Consider the following 22067-nt stretch of genomic DNA (forward strand, 5'->3'; position numbering starts at 1 on the left):
AGGTTAAATTACAATGGCCAGATTCGCTAAGCTATGTTGCTACATATGCGGATTGTTAATGTAGAAATTAACAATTGAATGCAAAGGCTATGATAATCCAAGACGAGAACAAAGGATTTGTATGCTAGAGGGGAGTTATAAGGGGCTTACATTCAGACCTCAAGACCATTTCGAGAGGGATTTCGCTGAGGATAGACGCGCAACTCCTCTCTCTGCAGATTACCCTTCTCCTGCGAGACCCAGCCTGGCTAGCACGATTGCCTGGCGACTGGGAGAGTTCGTGGCGATCTCTTCAGACGGGTTACAGGGACATCGACACGCCGTGCATCAACAAGTAAGTGTCTTCGTTAGTGGATAAAACTGGTAGTCGCGTGTAGCCCGACTTACGAGACGTTACTGTGTGTCGGTTAGACGTTGGTGAGAGTTTGCTTTTTGGCGATTTGAGACAGACATCCACGCAGCTTAGAGGGTGCCTTTAACTCTCAACAACACCCGCGACTGTTACTCTGCTCTTAAGAATCAGTCACATGGAGCAGATACTCTCTCCACATCGCCACGCACACACGGGCCAGAAGCCGTTCAATTGCTCTTTGTGTGGGAAAGGATTTTCATGGAAATCAATTCTTCACAGTCACCAGAAAACACACACGGGCGAGAAGCCATTCACATGCTCTGTGTGTGGGAAGGCATTTTCACAGAAATCCCATCTTAACACTCACCAGAAGACACACACAGGCGCGAAGCCATTCAATTGCTCGGTGTGTGGGAAGGCATTTGCGGAGAAACCAACTCTTAACAGACACCAGAAGACACACACGGGCGAGAAGCCATTCAATTGCGCTGTGTGTGGGAAGGCATTTTCACGGAAATCAAATCTTCATAGTCACCAGAAAACACACACAGGCGAGATGCGGTTCAAGTGCTCTGTGTGTGGGAAGGCATTTTCACGTAAATCACATCTTAACAGACACCAGAAAACACACACGGGCTAGAAGCCGTTCAAGTGCTCTGTGTGTGGGAAGGCATTTTCACGTAAATCACATCTTAACAGACACCAGAAAACACACACAGGCGAGAAGCCGTTCAAGTGCTCTGTGTGTGGGAAGGCATTTTCACGTAAATCACATCTTAACAGACACCAGAAAACACACACGATCGAGAAGCCATTCAATTGCGCTGTGTGCGGGAAGGCATTTTCACGGAAATAAAATCTTCATAGTGACCAGAAAACACACTCGGGCGAGAAGCCATTTCATTGCTCTACGAGGGAGAGGACATGTTCATGGTCATCATCCCGAAACAAGCACCAGAAGATCCGCAATGATAGGGAATTGAAATCAAAATGTAGAATTCAAAGTGCTGCAATGAGTCCTGATAAAAATGCATCTTTCTAACCTTTGCAGGTGGATCCTGAGAGATGGCTGGATGGAATGGAGTGGCTGGAGACTCAAGTGTATTGAGTACATCTGTTAACTGTTGCATTGTGTATATTCGCGTCTCTAAGATATATTTTTTCAGTGATTTCCAGTACTCCGAGCTGGAGTGTTGTTGTGAATGCTCTATAATGTTTTCAGATGAAAGTCTTCTTTGTAAGTTCCAGAAGTGTTAACTTACTTCAGGATGGAAATAATTTTATACTTCGAAAGATACATTGCTTCGTCTGGTAGTTTGATCATCGGGGCTGTTAAATGGCTGGTGCTTATGCTAGAAGGTGGCATGTGTTGTAATCTTCTCACAACAAATGATGTGAGCGTGCTGTCTTGTTCATTCCAGACTTTGTTGTCACGTTAAGGTGTTGCTTCGTAGTCCTATCAGATTACTTGTTGATGTGTTGTGATGCGCAGTGGTTGTGTGGTGGTTCAATTTCTAATTTTACTCTCGTGGTTAAGCGGTTTTGTTGAGCTAAAGTTGGAGAAAAACTGTGATCACAACTTTGCTCAATATTTTAAACATGTTCTTTATTTTATTTTTTCATTGTGTAATAAATAAATATCTTTAATAATAGGTTTCAGAGTGTGCGTAGATTGCACGTTCGATGTTTTTGCGTTTGATGGCTTGGACTTCTGGACGAATGGCTTCAGTCGAAAAGGATGTCAATGGGGAAATCGACGTTTACGTGTTAGATTTTAAGAATATGTTTTAACTGTTGAAGTCCTATTGGGAAATCATCTGCCTAGTTCCTTCCTGTTTGAGCAAGCGTTTTAATAAAGATTTCGATACGAGTGTTAACGTGAATTTTCTTGCAGATTAATAAAGACCTGAATTGTTTTTAAAGATGACTGATCGTACGTTATTTCAACCATATCCTTCCTTAAAAAACACGGACGAGTACACACACACACACAAGTGTGCTTATAAACACGACTGTCTATACAGCAGTGTGCATTCACACACGAGTGTGCATGTGTCTCTACGAGTTTTAACTTTAATTTTCTTGCAGAACAATAAAGACCTGACATGTTAAAGATGACTAATCGTCCCTTATTGCTACAATGTTCATAGCGAACACGGGTGGAGGCGAGTTTCAGGTGAAGCATCTCCAGCACACAAGTTGACCCTCACCTGGCAGCATCGTGGCTGTCCGCTGATCACACTCGTGACGTCACACTCATGACGTCACACGCACGAGCTGTAGGGGCGGGGCTCTGTCCGCTCAGTGGCGCTGTTTTCATTAATTTAGCACCACGAGCGGGGAGTCTCATCCCTGTAGTTCCCTGTTGTGGTGCCGCATTCATCACCACGTTGCCCCTCAATTCTTTGTACGACACAATATGAAAATAAGTTGTGTGTTCCACTACACATACTTACACGGGTACACATATACACTCCCTTGTACACACACCCACACACGAGTTGACATACACAGTGCTGTAGATACATACACGAATGTGCATACATATTCACACGAATGTGCATATACAGGGGTGTACATACATATACACAACGCAGTGTACATAAACACACGAGTGTACATACAAAGCATTGTACGTCAACTAGGATTGCGTTCCACTGCGAACACGCACGTTTGTTCCTACATACATTTGCACACAAATACATGTACATGCACACACGAGTGCTCGTCTTGTTGTAGTGTTTCCGATGTTATGGTTTATGGTATACGCAGAAGTACAAAATGTGCACTTCACACCTTACGCGCTTCGTCTGGTAGTTGGATCATCGGGGCTGTTAAATGGCTGGTGCTTATGCTAGAAGGTGGCATGTGTTGTAATCTTCTCACAGCAAATGATGTGAGCGTGCTGTCTTGTTTATTCCAGACGTTGTCACGTGTGCTTCGTAGTCCTATCGGATTACTTGTTGATGTGGTGTGATGCGCAGTGGTTGTGATGTGGTTCAATTCCTGATTTTAATCTCGTTGTTAAGTGATTTTGTTGAGCTAAAGTTGGAGAAAGACTGTGATGATAACTTTGCTCATTATGAGAAAAAGCATTTTCCTCATTGTTTAATAAACACTACTGCAGATTATCGGTTTCAGGATGTACGTGGATTTCAGGTACGTCAATGGGGAATGATAAATCGACGTTTGCGTGTTTGATTTTTAGAAGATTTTAAACTATTAAATTCTTGAAAGTAAAATAATTTGTATCGTTCTTCAACTGTTTGACCAAACGAATATTAATAAAGATTCCGATACTAGTTTTAACATCAATATTCTTGCAGATTAATTTAAACCTGATTTGTTTTTAAAGATGACTGATCGTACGTTATTGCTACCATCTTCTTCTTTAGTGCTGCCTAACGGCGTGTGCGACTTCACGATGATATTGGTCCCGGTCTCGCACGGCGTGTAGAGTTTGTGCTGCTGCTGCTGTTAATTGTCGCCATGTTTTGATGTTACTGAGCCATGTCGTTTTTGGCCGTCCTGGTCGTTTTTTCCCTTCGATTTTCCTTCCAGGATTTGCTTTAATAGCTGGTATTTGTGGTCGTTTCGGGCAATGTGGCCTAGGCAGTAACACTTCCTGCTAATGAGGGTCTTCAGCAGTGGACTGTCAGTGCCCATATCTTGCAGAACTTGTGTATTGGTGGTTTTGGCTGTCCATGGGATTTTCAGCATTCTTCGATACAGCCACATCTCGAAAGCTTCGAGCCTTTTTGTTGCTGTTGTTGTCAGTGTCCACGTCTCTACTCCGTACAGCAAAATTGATCAGATGTAGCATTTCAGTGTGCGCAGTTTCAGTGATGTACTCAAGTTGCGGTCTGCAAGGAGTGTTTTCCATTTAATAAATGCTTGCCTTGCTTGTTCAATTCTGCTCTTGATTTCGACTTCATGGTTCAACTGATCGTCAATGATTACACCAAGGTATGTAAATCGGTGTACTTGTTCCAATTTTTCGCTGCCAAGCTTGATTGTTATTTCGCTTGTAGTTCGGCTGACCTTCATAACCTTTTTTTCTTTTTATTAATTCGTAAGCCCCATATTTGACTCTCTGTGGCAACCTCGTCCAAGATTTGTTGTAGGTCTTGTTCCGAATCGGCCAGCAGTGCAGTGTCGTCGGCATACCTGATGTTGTTGATGTATTGTCCATTGACTTTAATACCAATGTTTTTATCTGCTAGTGTTCGATCAAAAATCTGCTCCGAGTAGATGTTGAAAAGACTGGGTGAAAGTGGGCAGCCTTGTCGTACACCTTTTTGTATTGGTGTTGGGTCTGTCAATTCGTTGTCATATCGGAGTTGGGCTGTTTGCTTCCAATAAAGAGCAATGATGAAGTTGATGTCGTCTTTATCTAGTCCCAGTTGTTTTAATAGAGCTGCTAGTCGGTCGTGGTCGACGGAGTCAAAGGCTTTCTCGTAATCTATGAAGCAGATGTACACTTCTTTCTGATGTTCGTAGCATCGCTGTAGTAGTATCTGTAGACAGAAGATTGCTTCTCTTGTGCCTAGTCCTTTGCAGAAGCCAAACTGTGTGTTCTTCAATGCATTTTCGCATGTGGAGCGTATGCGCTGTTGGATCACCTTCAGGAAGACTTTCAGCACGTGGCTCATCAAGCTTATCAGTCTGTAGTCCTCGCATTTCCGGCTTGTTGCTTTCTTTGGTATGGCCACAAAGATGTATTGTAGCCAGTCGGATGGAATTTTATTGCCATTGTATATTTGATTGTACCAATTAGTCAGTTGTCGTATGTTGTTACTGTCTAATAGATTGAGCAATTCTGCATGGATTGTGTCTGGCCCGCACGCTTTGCCTGACTTAGCTGTTTTGATTGCATGTTCTACTTCTGATGTTAAAATGTGTAGAGCGTCTTTCGACATCTGTTGGTCTTTTTCTGCAGGTGTTCTCGCGGCGCCATAGAGCTTGTGTATACAGTTTGTCCAGGTGTCCATTTTTTCCTGTTTATTTAGGATTGGTTGGTTGTTGTCCGCATACTAGGTAGCTGTTGGGGCTGGTCTGTAGATGTTACCAGCTTCTTTGAGCTTCTTGTGCAGAGTAAAATTGTCATGTTTTCTAATTAGTTCTTCAATCTCGGCGCATTGTTCTTCCATCCACTTTTCTTTTGCCTGTCGGATTGCTTCTCTGATCTTCTGTTGCATTTGTTTGTACTTCTCCAAGTTGTTATTTTTGTACATTCTTCGTTTGCTCATTAGATCGAGAATGCAATGTGTCATCCATCGTTGTTTCTTTTTCGGTGGCTGATGTCCCAGCATGACTTCTGTTGTTTCTATGATGCATTGTTTGAACGAGCGCCAGTACTCCTGAACATCTGCTGTTTCTGTTGTTATTGAGCGGATGCTATCGTTGAGATGTTGCTGTACTTGTCTTTTATCGGCGCTGTTCTTCAGTTTCTCCAGGTCTGCTCGTCTCGTCTTTGTACATTGTATTGATCGCAATTTGAGTCTTATTGTAGCTGTTACTGGGTTATGATCTGACGATATATCGGCTCCAGGGTAGGTTTTTGCTGTAATCACACTGGACTTAAACCTGATGTTAATTAGGATATAATCGATTTGGTTCCTGACGATGTTGTTGTCGGAGTCTTGCGGCGAGGTCCACGTGTACAGTCGTCGAGGTGGTAATTGGAACCACGTGTTAGCAATACTGAAACGTTCTTCTTGGCAGAATTGAACCAGTCTGTCGCCTCGTTCATTCCTTGTTCCGAGTCCGTGTTCTCCGACAATGTTCTGCATTCGACCGTGGCCAACCTTGGCGTTGAAGTCGCCCAGGATTATAGTGATGTATTGCTGCTTCAGCGGCTTCAGCGTGTTGGTTAGTTGCTCATAGAACGATTCGATGTCATGATCTTGTTTATCTGCTGTTGGAGCATACACCTGTAGAATGTTCACGTCGACTTTGTTGCCTGCTAATTGTAGTAGTGCTATTCGTTCTGATACTGGGGTAAAGTTGTTGACTTTATTCGCTAATTTATTGTGTACTCTAAAGGCGACACCGTATGTTTGTTTGGTGTTTTCTTCTCCTCCGGAGCAGAAGATGTGGTGTTCGCTCGATATAAACTTTTTTGTTCCAGGCCATTTAGTTTCGCTTAGACCGATTATGTTGATTTTAAGTCGATCCATTTCTTGTATGACATTGGCTAGTTTTCCTGCTTGAAGTAAACTTCTAACGTTCCAAGTTGCTACTTTGAAAGGGTTCTTTGACACAAGCTCGGAGATTCTTAGCACCCCTGTCCTATTCAAAGGACGCCGATAGTCAGGGCCTTTGTTGATTTTGCTTGTCATCATTGAAGTTTTCAAGGGAGAAATAATCCAAGTAGTTTCCCGTTGCTTTATTGGATCACCATTTATTTGAAAAGGTCATGTGGGGACCTTTCGAAACGGGTTTTGTCTGACGTCTCCACTGAAGTCTTCCCGCCTTGGGTGACCCTTCTGAGAGCACTAGGCTCTCGACGGTATAGCGATCAGCTTCTCAGACGTACACAAACTCTCTCGCCGCATTAAGGCACCGTTTCTCGAGAGAGGATGAATCCCTGCAAGCTTTAAATCGAAATACACCGCTTTGTACATACACACACGGGTGAAGATGCATACAAGAGTGCATACACACACGAGTATACATACACAGCAGTGCACGTACACAGGGATTGCGTTTGACATCACAAATAAATGGGCGAACAAATGATTGTACATACCTATACACACATACGCGCATGTACATAGCCACATGAACAAGTGTAAATATACACACGAGTGGACATACACAGCAGTACAAATCCATGTACATAAACACAGTAGCAGACTAGGATAGCGGGGTTTTGTGATTATTTTCACAGGTTTACCTGACGATACAATCTTAGATGCCCCACAACACTGAAGTACGTTATACTTTTGAAAAAATACGCATTCAATTCTAATTCCCTCTGTTTCCACTCCAAACTATTGGAATTATTAATATTATTTAAAATAGTGGCTCCATGTTTAATGAGTGTAGTGAAGACATTAGTTTCGTTTATTTCATTCTATTTGTTTGCATTTGCTACGGCACACTGGTTGAGATTATTTTTCCCATTTATGAAATCAAACTAGAATCATTTGCATTTTCTTCATAAACTTCCTTGCATTCAATTTTTATTCTCGGATGTAACGCTCCTCATATCTAAAAGACCTAATTTCATGTGGCCATTGTGCTTAAGCCTCTATAGTAATGTGCATTTCACTGCATCATTGTTCGCGTGCGTTTGAATACGGATAGGCATCTCCTTGCATAATAATGTGCATGTTGTTAGTTTGCACATTTACAATGGCCTGCATATTGCTATCAATGTGTAGGGGTGTTAGAGAGAGAGCCCGTTATGCATGGCAGCTTATGGCAAACAAACACAGTGGGCGGGGCTACGTGAGTGCCCGGGGAGGTGCTCTCTACGACGTCCGCGCCAGGCACCCGGGTGGGCCCCACCCCTCAGTGGGGGGCTGGGTATAAAAGGGGATGTATCGGAGGGCTCGGGGTTCTTGTTAAGCTAACCAGTGAAGACTGAAGACGTCTTAGCTAGAGCCTTGGACTCCCCTGGTTCGCCGTCCTTATCAGGGCCGAACAGGACCGAGCCAGCGGCGTGGTCCCGAGATCCAGAGCCGGTGCTCTTGTCAGCGCTGGTCTGGGACTCAGGGTACCGGGCCCGACTTACCAGTGTCGGGCCAGATAGCCTCCCCTAGCCCCACGAGCAAAGTTTTGAAAAAACAACCCCCTTCCTTCATTGACGGTGTCGGACGGTGACGCTGTGGTGGATGTGAGCAATGTCCCGGAGGGAAGGCTCGTAGCCACCACAGTGGCCCACGAGGTCTTTGGACGGGTGCGAGGGTCTGGTAACCCCGCAATAGTCAATGGAATAACCATATAACACGTCCAAAATATTAAACACGTGCAAAATATTGAACATTAACAAAATATTGAACACATTCACACTGGTGTATATACACACCGAAGGTCGTATGTTACAGACTATAAGGTGACGATTGTTTTTTTGCGTTACTTTATTATAAACCACGCTTACAAGCTACACCATTCAGATGATTATTCAAAGTTTGACGTAAATTATTATATAACACACTTGTTTGTTAGAAGCACCATGTTCAACACGAATGTTCTTAAATATGTTTATTAAACAGGTTCAGCACAGTACAAACTTGCACCTCTTAGTCCAAATCAAACTCGACATCTTCATTTCTATACTTCGAACTGTATGTCGCTGTTAAATCTTCTAAACCTGCAGCAGTTTACAGGACATAGCTGGGTGAATATTAGCAGATTCACAGGAAGCACTGAATTATGCGTACAATTATGCAGTGAGATGTACATACGCATTAATGTTTAATTACAATGGACATATTAGCTAAGCTATGTTGCTATATATGCGAATTGTTAATGTAAAAATTAACAATTGAATGCAAAGTCCATGATAGGCCAAGTCGACAACAAAGGATTTGTATGCTAGAGGGGAGTTATAAGGGGATTAAATTCAGACCTCAAGACCATTTCGAGAGGGATTTCACTGAGGATAGACGCTCGACTCCTCTCTCTGCAGATTACCCTTCTCCTGCGAGACCCAGCCTGGCGAGCACGATTGCCTGGCGACTGGGAGAGTTCGTGGCGATTTCTTCAGACGGGTTACAGGGACATCGACACGCCGTGCATCAACAAGTAAGTGTCTTCGTTAGTGGATTCAACGGATAGTCGCGTGTAGGAAATGAGTGACAAACGGTGACTCACCAGTGACTCACGGCCTACCCGTACCCGTACCCGGCCGCACCAGGGTCGCAAACGGGTTCCCGTACCCGGCCGGGTACGGGTAGCCGGGTATTGGTATTGCAGATTGTAAATTTCAAAACATAACAATAAAATGTAAAGTTTAGGACATTGCGGGTAAATAAATTAACAATAAACACGGAATTATGCATGGAGATGTATGTAATTATTCAAACAGTGGGATGTACATACATATTAAAGTTTAATTAGTTAAGCTATGTAGATTTATATGCGGATTGTAAATGTAGAAGGATTTGTATGCAAGAGGGAAGTTATAAGGGGCTTAAAATCAGACCTCAAGACCATTTCGAGAGGGATTTCGCTGAGGATAGACGTGCAACTCCTCGCTCTGCAGATTACGCTTCTCCTGCGAGACCCAGCCTGGCGAGCCCGATTAACCTGGCGACTGGGAGAGTTCGTGGCGATCTCTTCAGACGGGTTACAGGGACATCGACACGCCGTGCATCAACAAGTAAGTGTCTTCGTTAGTGGATAAAACTGTTAGTCTCGTGTAGCCCGACTTACGAGACGTTACCGTGTCTCGGTTAGAAGCCGTTCAATTGCGCTGTGTGCGGTAAGGCATTTGCAAGGAAGTCAGATCTTTACAGTCACCAGAAAACACACTCGGGCGAGAAGCCATTCAAGTGCTCTGTTTGTGGGAAGGCATTTGCTTGGAAATCTATTCTTCACAGTCACCAGAAAACACACACGGGCGAGAAGCCGTTCAATTGCTCTGTTTGTGGGAAGGCATTTGCTTGGAAATCTATTCTTCACAGTCACCAGAAAACACACACGGGCGAGAAGCCGTTCAATTGCTCTATTTGTGGAAAGGCGTTTGCGGATAAATCAAATCTTAACAGACACCAGAAAACACACAAGAACGAGAAGCCATTCAATTGCACTGTGTGCGGGAAGGCATTTTCACAGAAATAAAATCTTCACAGTCACCAGAAAACACACTCGGGCGAGAAGCCATTTAATTGCTCTACGATGGAGAGGACATGTTCACGGTCATCACCCCGAAACAAGCACCAGAAGATCCGCAATGATAGGGAATTGAAATCAAAATGTAGAATTCAAAGTGCTGCAATGAGTCCTGATAAAAATGCATCTTTCTAACCTTTGCAGGTGGATCCTGAGAGATGGCTGGATGGAATGGAGTGGCTGGAGACTCAAGCGTATTGAGTACATCTGTTAACTGTTGCATTGTGTATATTCGCGTCTCTAAGATATATTTTTTCAGTGATTTCCAGTACACCGAGCTGGAGTGTTGTTGTGAATGCTCTATAATGTGTTCAGATGAAAGCCTTCCTTTTAAGTTTCAGAAGTGTTCACTTACTTCAGGATGGCAATAATTTAATACGTGCTGTCTTGTTTATTCCAGACTTTGTCACGTTAAGGTGGTGCTTCGTAGTCCTATCGGATTACTTGTTGATGTGGTGTGATGCGCAGTGGTTGTGTGGTGGTTCAATTTCTAATTTTACTCTCGTGGTAAAGTGGTTTTGTTGAGCTAAAGTTGGAGAAAAACTGTGATCACAACTTTGCTCAATATTTTAAACATGTTCTTTATTTTATTTTTTCATTGTGTAATAAATAAATATCTTTAATAATAGGTTTCAGAGTGTGCGTAGATTGCACGTTCGATGTTTTTGCGTTTGATGGCTTGGACTTCTGGACGAATGGATTCAGTCGAAAAGGACGTCAATGGGGAAATCGACGTTTACGTGTTCGATTTTAAGAATATGTTTTAACTGTTGAATTCCTATTGGGAAATAATTTGCCTAGTCCCTTCCTGTTTGAGCATGCGTATTAATAAAAATTTCAATACGAGTATTAACGTGAATTTTCTTGCAGATTAATAAAGACCTGAATTGTTTTTAAAGATGACTGATCGTACGTTATTTCAACCATATCCTTTCTTAAAAAACACGGACGAGTAGACATACACACAAGTGTGCTTATAAACACGACTGTCTATACAGCGGTGTGCATTCACACACGAGAGTGCATGTGTTTCTACGAGTTTTAACTTTAATTTACTTGCAGAACAATAAAAACCTGACATGTTAAAGATGACTAATCGTCCCTTATTGCTACAATGTTCATAGCGAACACGTGTGGAGGCGAGTTTCAGGTGAAGCATCTCCAGCACACAAGTTGACCCTCACCTGGCAGCATCGTGGCTGTCCGCTGATCACACTCATGACGTCACACTCATGACGTCACACGCACGAGCTGTAGGGGCGGGGCTCTGTCCACTCTGTGGCGCTGTTTTCATTAATTTAGCACCACGAGCGGGGAGTCTCATCTCTGTAGTTCCCTGTTGTGGTGCCGCATTCATCACCACGTTGCCCCTCAATTCTTTGTACGACACAATATGAAAATAAGTTGTGTGTTCCACTACACATACTTACACGGGTACACATATACACTCCCTTGTACACACACCCACACACGAGCGGACATAGCAGTGTATATACATAGACGAATGTGCATACATATACACACGAATGTGCATATACAGGGGTGTACATACAGATATGCAACGCAGTGTACATAAACACACGAGTGCACATACAAAGCATTGTACGTCAACTAGGATTGCGTTCCACTGCGAACACGCACGTTTGTTCCTACATACATATGCACACAAATACATGTACATGCACACACGAGTTGCTCGTCTTGTTGTAGTGTTTCCTATTTAATGGTTTATGGTAAACGCAGGAGTGCAAAATGTGCACTGCACACCTACGCGCCCTTTGCCCATTGATCGTGATGATGATGATGATGAATAACATGTTACGTGATCTAACAGAGAAACGAAGGCTTACAATTGAAACAATACATTTACTCAACGAGTTTTGATTAGGATGGTGCGGTTAAATAGCTATTCCAATCCATTGAGATTGCACATTCAGCGACCACAATGCGATCCCAATAATTATAGTGCAATTCTAATCCCGCACCCCCAGTTCGCATATCCGTCCCTAGTTTCGTAATTAAATATATATGCATACATCCGAGTATAGTGGGATTATAATGTAGGAGGACATAGAAGGAATCTAACTCGACTTATATGCATCTTCGGTGGATATGAGTCGAGTTAGATTCCTTCTATGTCCTCCTACATTATAATCCCACTATACTCGGATGAGCAACCACCACTCCTCGACTCGTTGATTGCGAGGTGAGCCCACGGTAGCCTGGCGCTTACAGCTTTCTACACCTTACGCCACGCTCCCACGTCCCCTTGATTCGATTTTTTTCTCTGAAGAAGATCCCCCTGTTGTTTGGCATTCCCCTGTCAAGTAGACACTCAGTGGCGCTGTTTTCATTAATTTAGCACCACGAGCGGGCAGTCTCATCCCTGTAGTTCCCTGTTGTGGTGCCGCATTCATCACCACTTTGCCCCTCAATTATTTGTACGACACGATATAAAAATAAGTTGTGTGTTCCACTACACATACTTACACGAGTACACATACACACTCCCTTGTACACAGCGGTGTAGAAAAATGCACGAATGTGCATCCACCCCGCTTTGTACACACAAAGATAAAGATCCCCCGTATAGTCTTAACAGACTGTAGGGGCAAGTGCTGTTAGCGAGCACCTATGAAGGCCGCAACGGTACACGAGGGGGTGGGTGGCCAGCACCACGCCCGACCGCCTTTGTCTCCCCAGTGGCAATGTTTACACACCGTACCAGGTACTCATTTGAGGCTGAGTCGACCTAGGGGAGGCCCGGGTTTGCCGTGAGCGGGAATCGATCCCGTTGTCGCCGAGTTCATAGCGCAGCGCGCTAACCGCTACACCACCGCTCCCCACATATACACTCCCTTGTACACACACCCACACACGAGTGGACATACACAGTGCTGTAGGAAAATGCACGAATGTGCATACACACCGCTTTGTACATACACACACGGGTGCACATGCATACACGAGTGCGTACACACATTTGTGCATCTATACATACAACACATATGTATAGATGCACAAATGAGTGTAAATGCATCGGGGTGTAGATACATGCACAGTGTAATTGCACACAGCAATATACATAAACACATGTGCACGTATATAGCAGTGTGCATGCTCAGGGATTGCGTTTCAACACACACAAATATGCGAGCACACACGATTGTACATACATACACACGTGTACAGACCCACACGTGTCCATGAACGAGTGTAAATACACACACGAGTCCACATGCACACGAATGTACCCACACAGCAGTACACACCCATGTACATACACATGGCTACAATTCCCTGTTGTGATGCCGCATTCATTAACACGTTGCCCCTCAATTCTTTGTACGACACAATAGTATAACAATAATACACGAGTACACGTATACACTCCCATGTACACACAGCCACACACGAGTGGACTTACACAGAGGTGTAGATACATACACGAATGTGCACATACACAGCAGTGTACGTACACAGATATTGCGTTTGACATCACAAATAATAGGCTAACAAATGAGTGTACATACCTATACACGCACATACACGCATGTACATATCCACACATTGCAGGGTGAATATTAGCAAATGAACGCGAATTATGTGGTGAGATGCACATATGTATTCAGGCTTAAGCTCAATAGCCAGATTAGCGAAACTAATTGCTAGATATGCAGATTGTAAATTCAAAAAATAACAATTGAATGTAAAGTTCATAAAATGCAAAGTGGAGAACGTCATCTTTCATCAATGCAACATCATTCACAGTGTCTGTTAAGATGTTGTTTATGTGAAAATGCCTTCCCGCACACAGAGCACTTGAACGGCTTCTCGCCTGTGTGTGTTTTCTGGTGACTGTGAAGATATGATTTCTCTGCAAATGCCTTCAAACAAACAGAGCACTTGAATGGCTTCTCGCCCGTGTGTGTTTTCTGGTGTCTGTTAAGAGTTGATTTCTCCGCAAATGCCTTCCCACAGACCGAGCAATTGAATGGCTTCTCACCCGTGTGTGTCTTCTGGTGCCTGTGAAGATTTGATTTCCATGAAAATCCTTTCCCACACAAAGAGCAATTGAACGGCTTCTCGCCCGTGTGTGCGTGGCGATGTGGAGAGAGTATCTGCTCCATGTGACTGATTCTTCAGAGCAGAGTAACAGTCGCGGGTGTTGTTGAGAGTTAAAGGCACCCTCTAAGCTGCGTGGATGTCTGTCTCAAATCGCCAAAAAGCAAACTCTCACTAACGTCTAACCGACACACAGTAACGTCTCGTAAGTCGGGCTACACGCGACTACCAGTTTTATCCACTAACGAAGACACTTACTTGTTGATGCACGGCGTGTCGATGTCCCTGTAACCCGTCTGAAGAGATCGCCACGAACTCTCCCAGTCGCCAGGCAATCGTGCTCGCCAGGCTGGGTCTCGCAGGAGAAGGGTAATCTGCAGAGCGAGGAGTTGCGCGTCTATCCTCAGTGAAATCCCTTGAGGCCTAAATTTAAGCCCCTTATAACTCCCCTCTAGCATCCAAATCCTTTGTTCTCGACTTGGCCTATCATGGACTTTGCATTCAATTGTTAATTTTTTACATTAACAATCCGCATATGTAGCAACATAGCTTAGCGAATCTGGCCATTGTAATTTAACCTTAATACATATGCATATCTCACTGCATAATTGCACGCTTCCGTTTAAATAAAGATCTACATATCCATGCATAATTCCGTGCTTCGTGTTAATTTTCCAATATTCACCCGACAATGTCCTTTAAACTGATGCAAGTTTAGAGGATTTAACATCGACATACAGTCTGAAGTATCAAAATGCTGATGTCCAGTTCAATTTGGACTAAGAGGTGCAAATGTATACTGTACTGCCTTTGTTTTATAAAAAAAAATATTTAAGTATTTGTGTTGAAATGAGCGCGTCAGTAAATCAAGGTGATTTGTTTAATTTAATTCACGACAATTATTACGATTGCTGTCAAACACTTTTATTGATAATCGAAATGGTATCGCTTGTAAGCGTGTGTGAGCAATGTCTTTCTCCAACTTTAGCTCAACAAGACCACTTAACAACGAGAGTAAAATCAGGAATTGAAACACCTCACAACCAATGCGCATCACACCACATCAACAAGTAATCCGATAGGACTACGAAGCACCACCTTAACGTGACAACGTTTGGAATAAACAAGACAGCACGCTCACATCATTTGCTGTGCAACAATTACAACACATGCCACCTTCTAGAATAAGCACCAGCCATTACAGCAGGGAACTGTAGCCATGTGTAGGTACATGGGTGTGTACTTCTCTGTGGGTACATTCGTGTGCATGTGCACTCGTGTGTCCGGCAAAACAACCTCCTACCTCCTCGCGGTGCCGGACGGGCAACATTGTCGTGGGCAGTGCTGTGGGGGGAGGGCCAATGCCCATTGGCCTCTCCCCTCATGGCGTCTGTGACCACCACAGTGGCTAAACGGGGGCTCTGGACGGGTGCGAGGGGCTGGTAACCCCTCCACCTTCAATTAACCACCACTAAACTACGAAGTAAACATAAACCTGTAATTAATAAGCTTGTGCCGGAGGCCCCGGGGGGTCAGGCTTTTATGACGTCTCCTGGCCAAACCCCATTTGGCGGAGCCAGGAGATTGAATTTTAACCCTCGGGGCTCCTCCAGAAACAACGAAAAACCATTGCGGATGGCCACGTGGAATGTTCGAACGCTCACTGCGGAGGAGAGGCTGCCACTCCTCTGTCGGGAGCTGGACCGGTACCGCCTGGATCTCTGTGGCATTCAGGAGGTCCGGTGGACCGGTTCTGGCTCCTGCCACCATGAGGGGTGGACAGTCCTCTACTCGGGGCAGGAGACTGCCAAACAACAGGGTGTGGCTCTTCTTCTGAACAAAAGAATGAAGGGGGCGTGGGAGCGTGGCGGTGAGGTGTGGGAAGCTGTAAGCCCCAGGATACTTTGGGCTCGCCTTCCCATCAACCAGAGGCGAGGAGTGGTGGTCGTGGTTACTTATGCCCCCACCGAAGACGAACATCTGTGGAGGGATGCAGGCAAAGCCGATGAGTCGGACGCTTTCTATGACCTCCTGTCACAGGTGCTGGCTAAAGTGGCCACTCGGGACAGAGTCATCTTGTTGGGTGACTTCAATGCCCGAGTTGGTCATGATACTGGCACCTGGTCTGGAGTGATTGGAAGGCATGGGCCAGATCAGCTCAATAATAACGGTAGGAGGCTGCTAGATTTTTGTGCAGCCCATGGGCTTGTAATTACCAACACGCTCTTCCGGCATCGGCGCATCCACACAACATCATGGATGCATGCCGGGTCCAAGCAAGAACATCTGCTGGACTACGTAGTGACGGACCAGCGGATGCGAGCCCATGTCCTTGACACCAGGACCTACCGTGGAGCTGATCTGCCCTCTGACCATCGACTAGTCATCTGTAAGATGCGCCTGCCATTCTTCCACTCCGGTGGTGGGTGTACACCCAGGATCCCATTCCAACCAAAAGTGGCCTGGTCTAAGTTAGCTGATGAAAGTTGCAAGCGAGAATTTCATCATCGCTTGCAGCTGGGGTTGGCATCGTCCCCCACTCCACCTGATGTCGAGGGTAAATGGGCGAGGTTTAAGACTGTGACTCATGCAGCTGCAATGGCTGCTTTGGGTACGCGGTCCAGACCTCCCCGGGAACCCTGGCTGACGGAGGAGGTGTTCAGGTTAATTGAGAAAAAGCGACAGGCCCACTCTCATCGCCTACAGCATCCCACGTCAGAGAATGAGGAGGTTTACCGCAGTCTTCGCTCGGAGGTTCGGAGAGCCGTGAGGCGCTGTAAGGATGGGTGGTGGTCGCGGGTTGCTGAGGAGATGGAGTCTGCCTCAGTGGCCCGCGATCACAAATCACTATTTAACTCCATCAAAAAAGTAACCTGCAGCGCCACACCTATTACCATCATTAGAGGAAAAAACGGTGATCCAATCTCCGACCCCCAGGAACAGGTTTGCAGATTTGCTGAGCATTTCTGTGAGGTCCTGGGGGAGGGAAAATCTCTCAGCCAGGAAAACATCATGGCACAAAGTGGGGATAACCCTGCTGAGGCTGCGGTGCCTCAAATATTGGAAGAGGTCACCCCCTGTGAGTGGCTGGCTGAGGTACCGGCTGTTGAGGAAGTACTGAGGGCGATCCGGAGTCTGAGACCAGGGAAGGCACCAGGCAGAGATGATCTCCCAGGCGAAATGCTGAGGGAGGGTGGCGTTTGTGCACAGACTGCCCTATATGACATCATAACAACAGTCTGGACCACTGGACGGGTTCCGCAGGACTGGAAGGATGCCCTGGTGGTCCCCCTCTTTAAGAAGGGGGACCGTACCGACTGTAACAACTACAGGGGCATCTCACTCCTCAGTGTGCCGGGTAAGGTCCTGGCAAGGATTATTCAACATCGCCTTGCTAGGCATGCTGAGGAGAGGCTTGCGGAGCCCCAATGTGGTTTCAGGAAAGGGCGGTCCTGCACAGATGCCATATTTTCTGTCCGTCTGCTACAGCAGAGGTGTAGGGAATTCCAAAAAGACCTACATCTCTGCTTTATTGACCTGGTCAAGGCCTATGATACCATCAGTAGGACTGGGCTCTGGGTTGTTCTTCGTGCTTTCGGAGTCCCTGACCCTCTGCTCACGATCATTAAGGACCTTCATGATGGTGAGCGGGCCCGGGTAAAACTACGTGGCCGGGAGTCGGAGCCTTTCCCTGTACACCTTGGGGTGCGACAGGGATGTCCTCTGGCTCCCACATTATTTAACATCTATTTCGACTGCGTAGTTCGTGAAGCCTTCAATAGCTGTACCGGGGGAATTACCATTTGGTACAGATACAATGGGAGGCTGATCGACGCCCGGGTGCGATCAAGGGATGGCTCCCTATTGGTCAACCACGTTATGTATGCCGATGATTTGGTAATAGCTGCTCATTCAGAAGAGGAGTTGGAGACGCTGCTGCTGAGACTGGAGCGTGCCACTAAGAGGTGGGGCCTTACCATCAGCCCCACCAAAACTAAGCACCTGCCTGGGTATTTTGTACCATCGGGCACTCCGCCCCCACAACTCCCAATCGGTGATGGGGCAGTTGTGGAGAGAGTAGAGAGTTTCCCATACCTGGGCAGTGTGCTCATGACCGGCTCCAGTTTATCAGCAGAGGTCTCACTCCGAATCAGTCGAGCGGCAATATCTTTTCATCGGTTGCGTAACGCTGTGTGGAAGCTACCTGGTCTGTCGCTCCGCACGAAGCTTCAGGTCTTCTCGGCCACGGTCATTCCCTCCCTTCTCTATGCTTGCGAAACGTGGACCCCCCTAGTGGAGCATCTTCGCCGGTTGGAAACATTTAGGCTGGCCTGCCTACGATCCATCCTGGGTTTAACCAGGCTGGATTGTGTGAGGAGCTCACAAGTCCTTGAAAGATCTGGGCAAAGTCCCATCAGTGAGCTCCTCCGGCAGGCAAGGCTGCGTTGGCTGGGTCATGTAGCCCGCATGCCCAGCCACCGCATGCCTAAACAGCTTTTGTTCGGCCGGATCGAGGGGGCTAAACGGGCGCGGCACGGGCTAGAGAAGAGATGGAGTGATGTGGTACAGGAGGACGTGGAGCTGAGTGGACTTGCCGATGACTGGTACCAGCGGTGTCAAGATCGGCCTCAGTGGAGGAGGCTCGTGAAGGACGCTACTGGGCAGTTGGAGGCAGTCGCCCTCCAACAACAACGGAGGGCGGAGGAGCGACGCTCACAACAACGAGCGGAGCGCCGGGTGGCTAAAGCACAGCAAGTTGGCACAGTAGGGGGCACAGGTGGTGCATCAGCCAGTCATCTCGGTCAGTCGACCCGTGGCACCTGGGTCTGCCCCGTGACCTCCTGCCAGCGGGCGTTCGACACTTCACGTGGCCTCAAGGTGCACATGGCCTGGCACAAGCGTCGTGGTGACGTCACCGCCACTTAGTGGCGAATGGCGGTTGTTGTTGTTGTTGTATTTACACTCGTTCATGGACACGTGTGGGTCTGTACACGTGTGTCTTGACTTGTCACGATACAACGTGTGGTCTCTATTCTTCAGAGTACGGTCACCATACAACGGTACAACTTGTGACCTCTCTTCTCCCGACTGCACACTTCACTCAGCTCGTGTAGATTCTGTGCCTCTGGCTACTCTGTGCCTCTGGCTACACACTTCACTCGTCTCGTGTAGACTCTGCGCCTTTGGCTACACTCTTCACTCGTCTCGTGTAGACCTTACATCTCTAGATACACACTCGTCATTACTTGTCTCGTGTAGACCTTACACCTCTGGCTACACACTCTTCATTTCTCGTCTCGTGTAGACCTTACATCTCTGGCTACACACTCTTCATTACTTGTCTCGTGTAGACCTTACACTCTCTGGCTACACACTCTTCATTACTTGTCTCGTGTAGACCTTACACTCTCTGGCTACACACTCTTCATTACTTGTCTCGTGTAGACCTTACACTCTCTGGCTACACACTCTTCATTACTTGTCTCGTGTAGACCTTACACTCTCTGGCTACACACTCTTCATTACTTGTCTCGTGTAGACCTTACACTCTCTGGCTACACACTCTTCATTACTTGTCTCGTGTAGACCTTACACTCTCTGGCTACACACTCTTCATTACTTGTCTCGTGTAGACCTTACACTCTCTGGCTACACACTCTTCATTACTTGTCTCGTGTAGACCTTACACTCTCTGGCTACACACTCTTCATTACTTGTCTCGTGTAGACCTTACACTCTCTGGCTACACACTCTTCATTACTTGTCTCGTGTAGACCTTACACTCTCTGGCTACACACTCTTCATTACTTGTCTCGTGTAGACCTTACACTCTCTGGCTACACACTCTTCATTACTTGTCTCGTGTAGACCTTACACTCTCTGGCTACACACTCTTCATTACTTGTCTCGTGTAGACCTTACACTCTCTGGCTACACACTCTTCATTACTTGTCTCGTGTAGACCTTACACTCTCTGGCTACACACTCTTCATTACTTGTCTCGTGTAGACCTTACACTCTCTGGCTACACACTCTTCATTACTTGTCTCGTGTAGACCTTACACTCTCTGGCTACACACTCTTCATTACTTGTCTCGTGTAGACCTTACACTCTCTGGCTACACACTCTTCATTACTTGTCTCGTGTAGACCTTACACTCTCTGGCTACACACTCTTCATTACTTGTCTCGTGTAGACCTTACACTCTCTGGCTACACACTCTTCATTACTTGTCTCGTGTAGACCTTACACTCTCTGGCTACACACTCTTCATTACTTGTCTCGTGTAGACCTTACACTCTCTGGCTACACACTCTTCATTACTTGTCTCGTGTCGACCTTACACTCTCTGGCTACACACTCTTCATTACTTGTCTCGTGTAGACCTTACACTCTCTGGCTACACACTCTTCATTACTTGTCTCGTGTAGACCTTACACTCTCTGGCTACACACTCTTCATTACTTGTCTCGTGTAGACCTTACACTCTCTGGCTACACACTCTTCATTACTTGTCTCGTGTAGACCTTACACTCTCTGGCTACACACTCTTCATTACTTGTCTCGTGTAGACCTTACACTCTCTGGCTACACACTCTTCATTACTTGTCTCGTGTAGACCTTACACTCTCTGGCTACACACTCTTCATTACTTGTCTCGTGTAGACCTTACACTCTCTGGCTACACACTCTTCATTACTTGTCTCGTGTAGACCTTACACTCTCTGGCTACACACTCTTCATTACTTGTCTCGTGTAGACCTTACACTCTCTGGCTACACACTCTTCATTACTTGTCTCGTGTAGACCTTACACTCTCTGGCTACACACTCTTCATTACTTGTCTCGTGTAGACCTTACACTCTCTGGCTACACACTCTTCATTACTTGTCTCGTGTAGACCTTACACTCTCTGGCTACACACTCTTCATTACTTGTCTCGTGTAGACCTTACACTCTCTGGCTACACACTCTTCATTACTTGTCTCGTGTAGACCTTACACTCTCTGGCTACACACTCTTCATTACTTGTCTCGTGTAGACCTTACACTCTCTGGCTACACACTCTTCATTACTTGTCTCGTGTAGACCTTACACTCTCTGGCTACACACTCTTCATTACTTGTCTCGTGTAGACCTTACACTCTCTGGCTACACACTCTTCATTACTTGTCTCGTGTAGACCTTACACTCTCTGGCTACACACTCTTCATTACTTGTCTCGTGTAGACCTTACACTCTCTGGCTACACACTCTTCATTACTTGTCTCGTGTAGACCTTACACTCTCTGGCTACACACTCTTCATTACTTGTCTCGTGTAGACCTTACACTCTCTGGCTACACACTCTTCATTACTTGTCTCGTGTAGACCTTACACTCTCTGGCTACACACTCTTCATTACTTGTCTCGTGTAGACCTTACACTCTCTGGCTACACACTCTTCATTACTTGTCTCGTGTAGACCTTACACTCTCTGGCTACACACTCTTCATTACTTGTCTCGTGTAGACCTTACACTCTCTGGCTACACACTCTTCATTACTTGTCTCGTGTAGACCTTACACTCTCTGGCTACACACTCTTCATTACTTGTCTCGTGTAGACCTTACACTCTCTGGCTACACACTCTTCATTACTTGTCTCGTGTAGACCTTACACTCTCTGGCTACACACTCTTCATTACTTGTCTCGTGTAGACCTTACACTCTCTGGCTACACACTCTTCATTACTTGTCTCGTGTAGACCTTACACTCTCTGGCTACACACTCTTCATTACTTGTCTCGTGTAGACCTTACACTCT

The 22067-nt window shown here is 45.8% G+C and overlaps 1 pseudogene; it reads right to left on the reverse strand.

Moving 5' to 3' along the window:
* LOC144738284 (uncharacterized) overlaps window positions 1-22067 on the reverse strand; it is a 432396-nt pseudogene that overhangs the window by 215066 nt on the left and 195263 nt on the right.

This window comes from Lampetra planeri, chromosome 81 (genome assembly GCF_965212315.1).
Source record: "Lampetra planeri chromosome 81, kcLamPlan1.2.h2, whole genome shotgun sequence".
Lineage (NCBI taxonomy): Eukaryota > Metazoa > Chordata > Hyperoartia > Petromyzontiformes > Petromyzontidae > Lampetra > Lampetra planeri.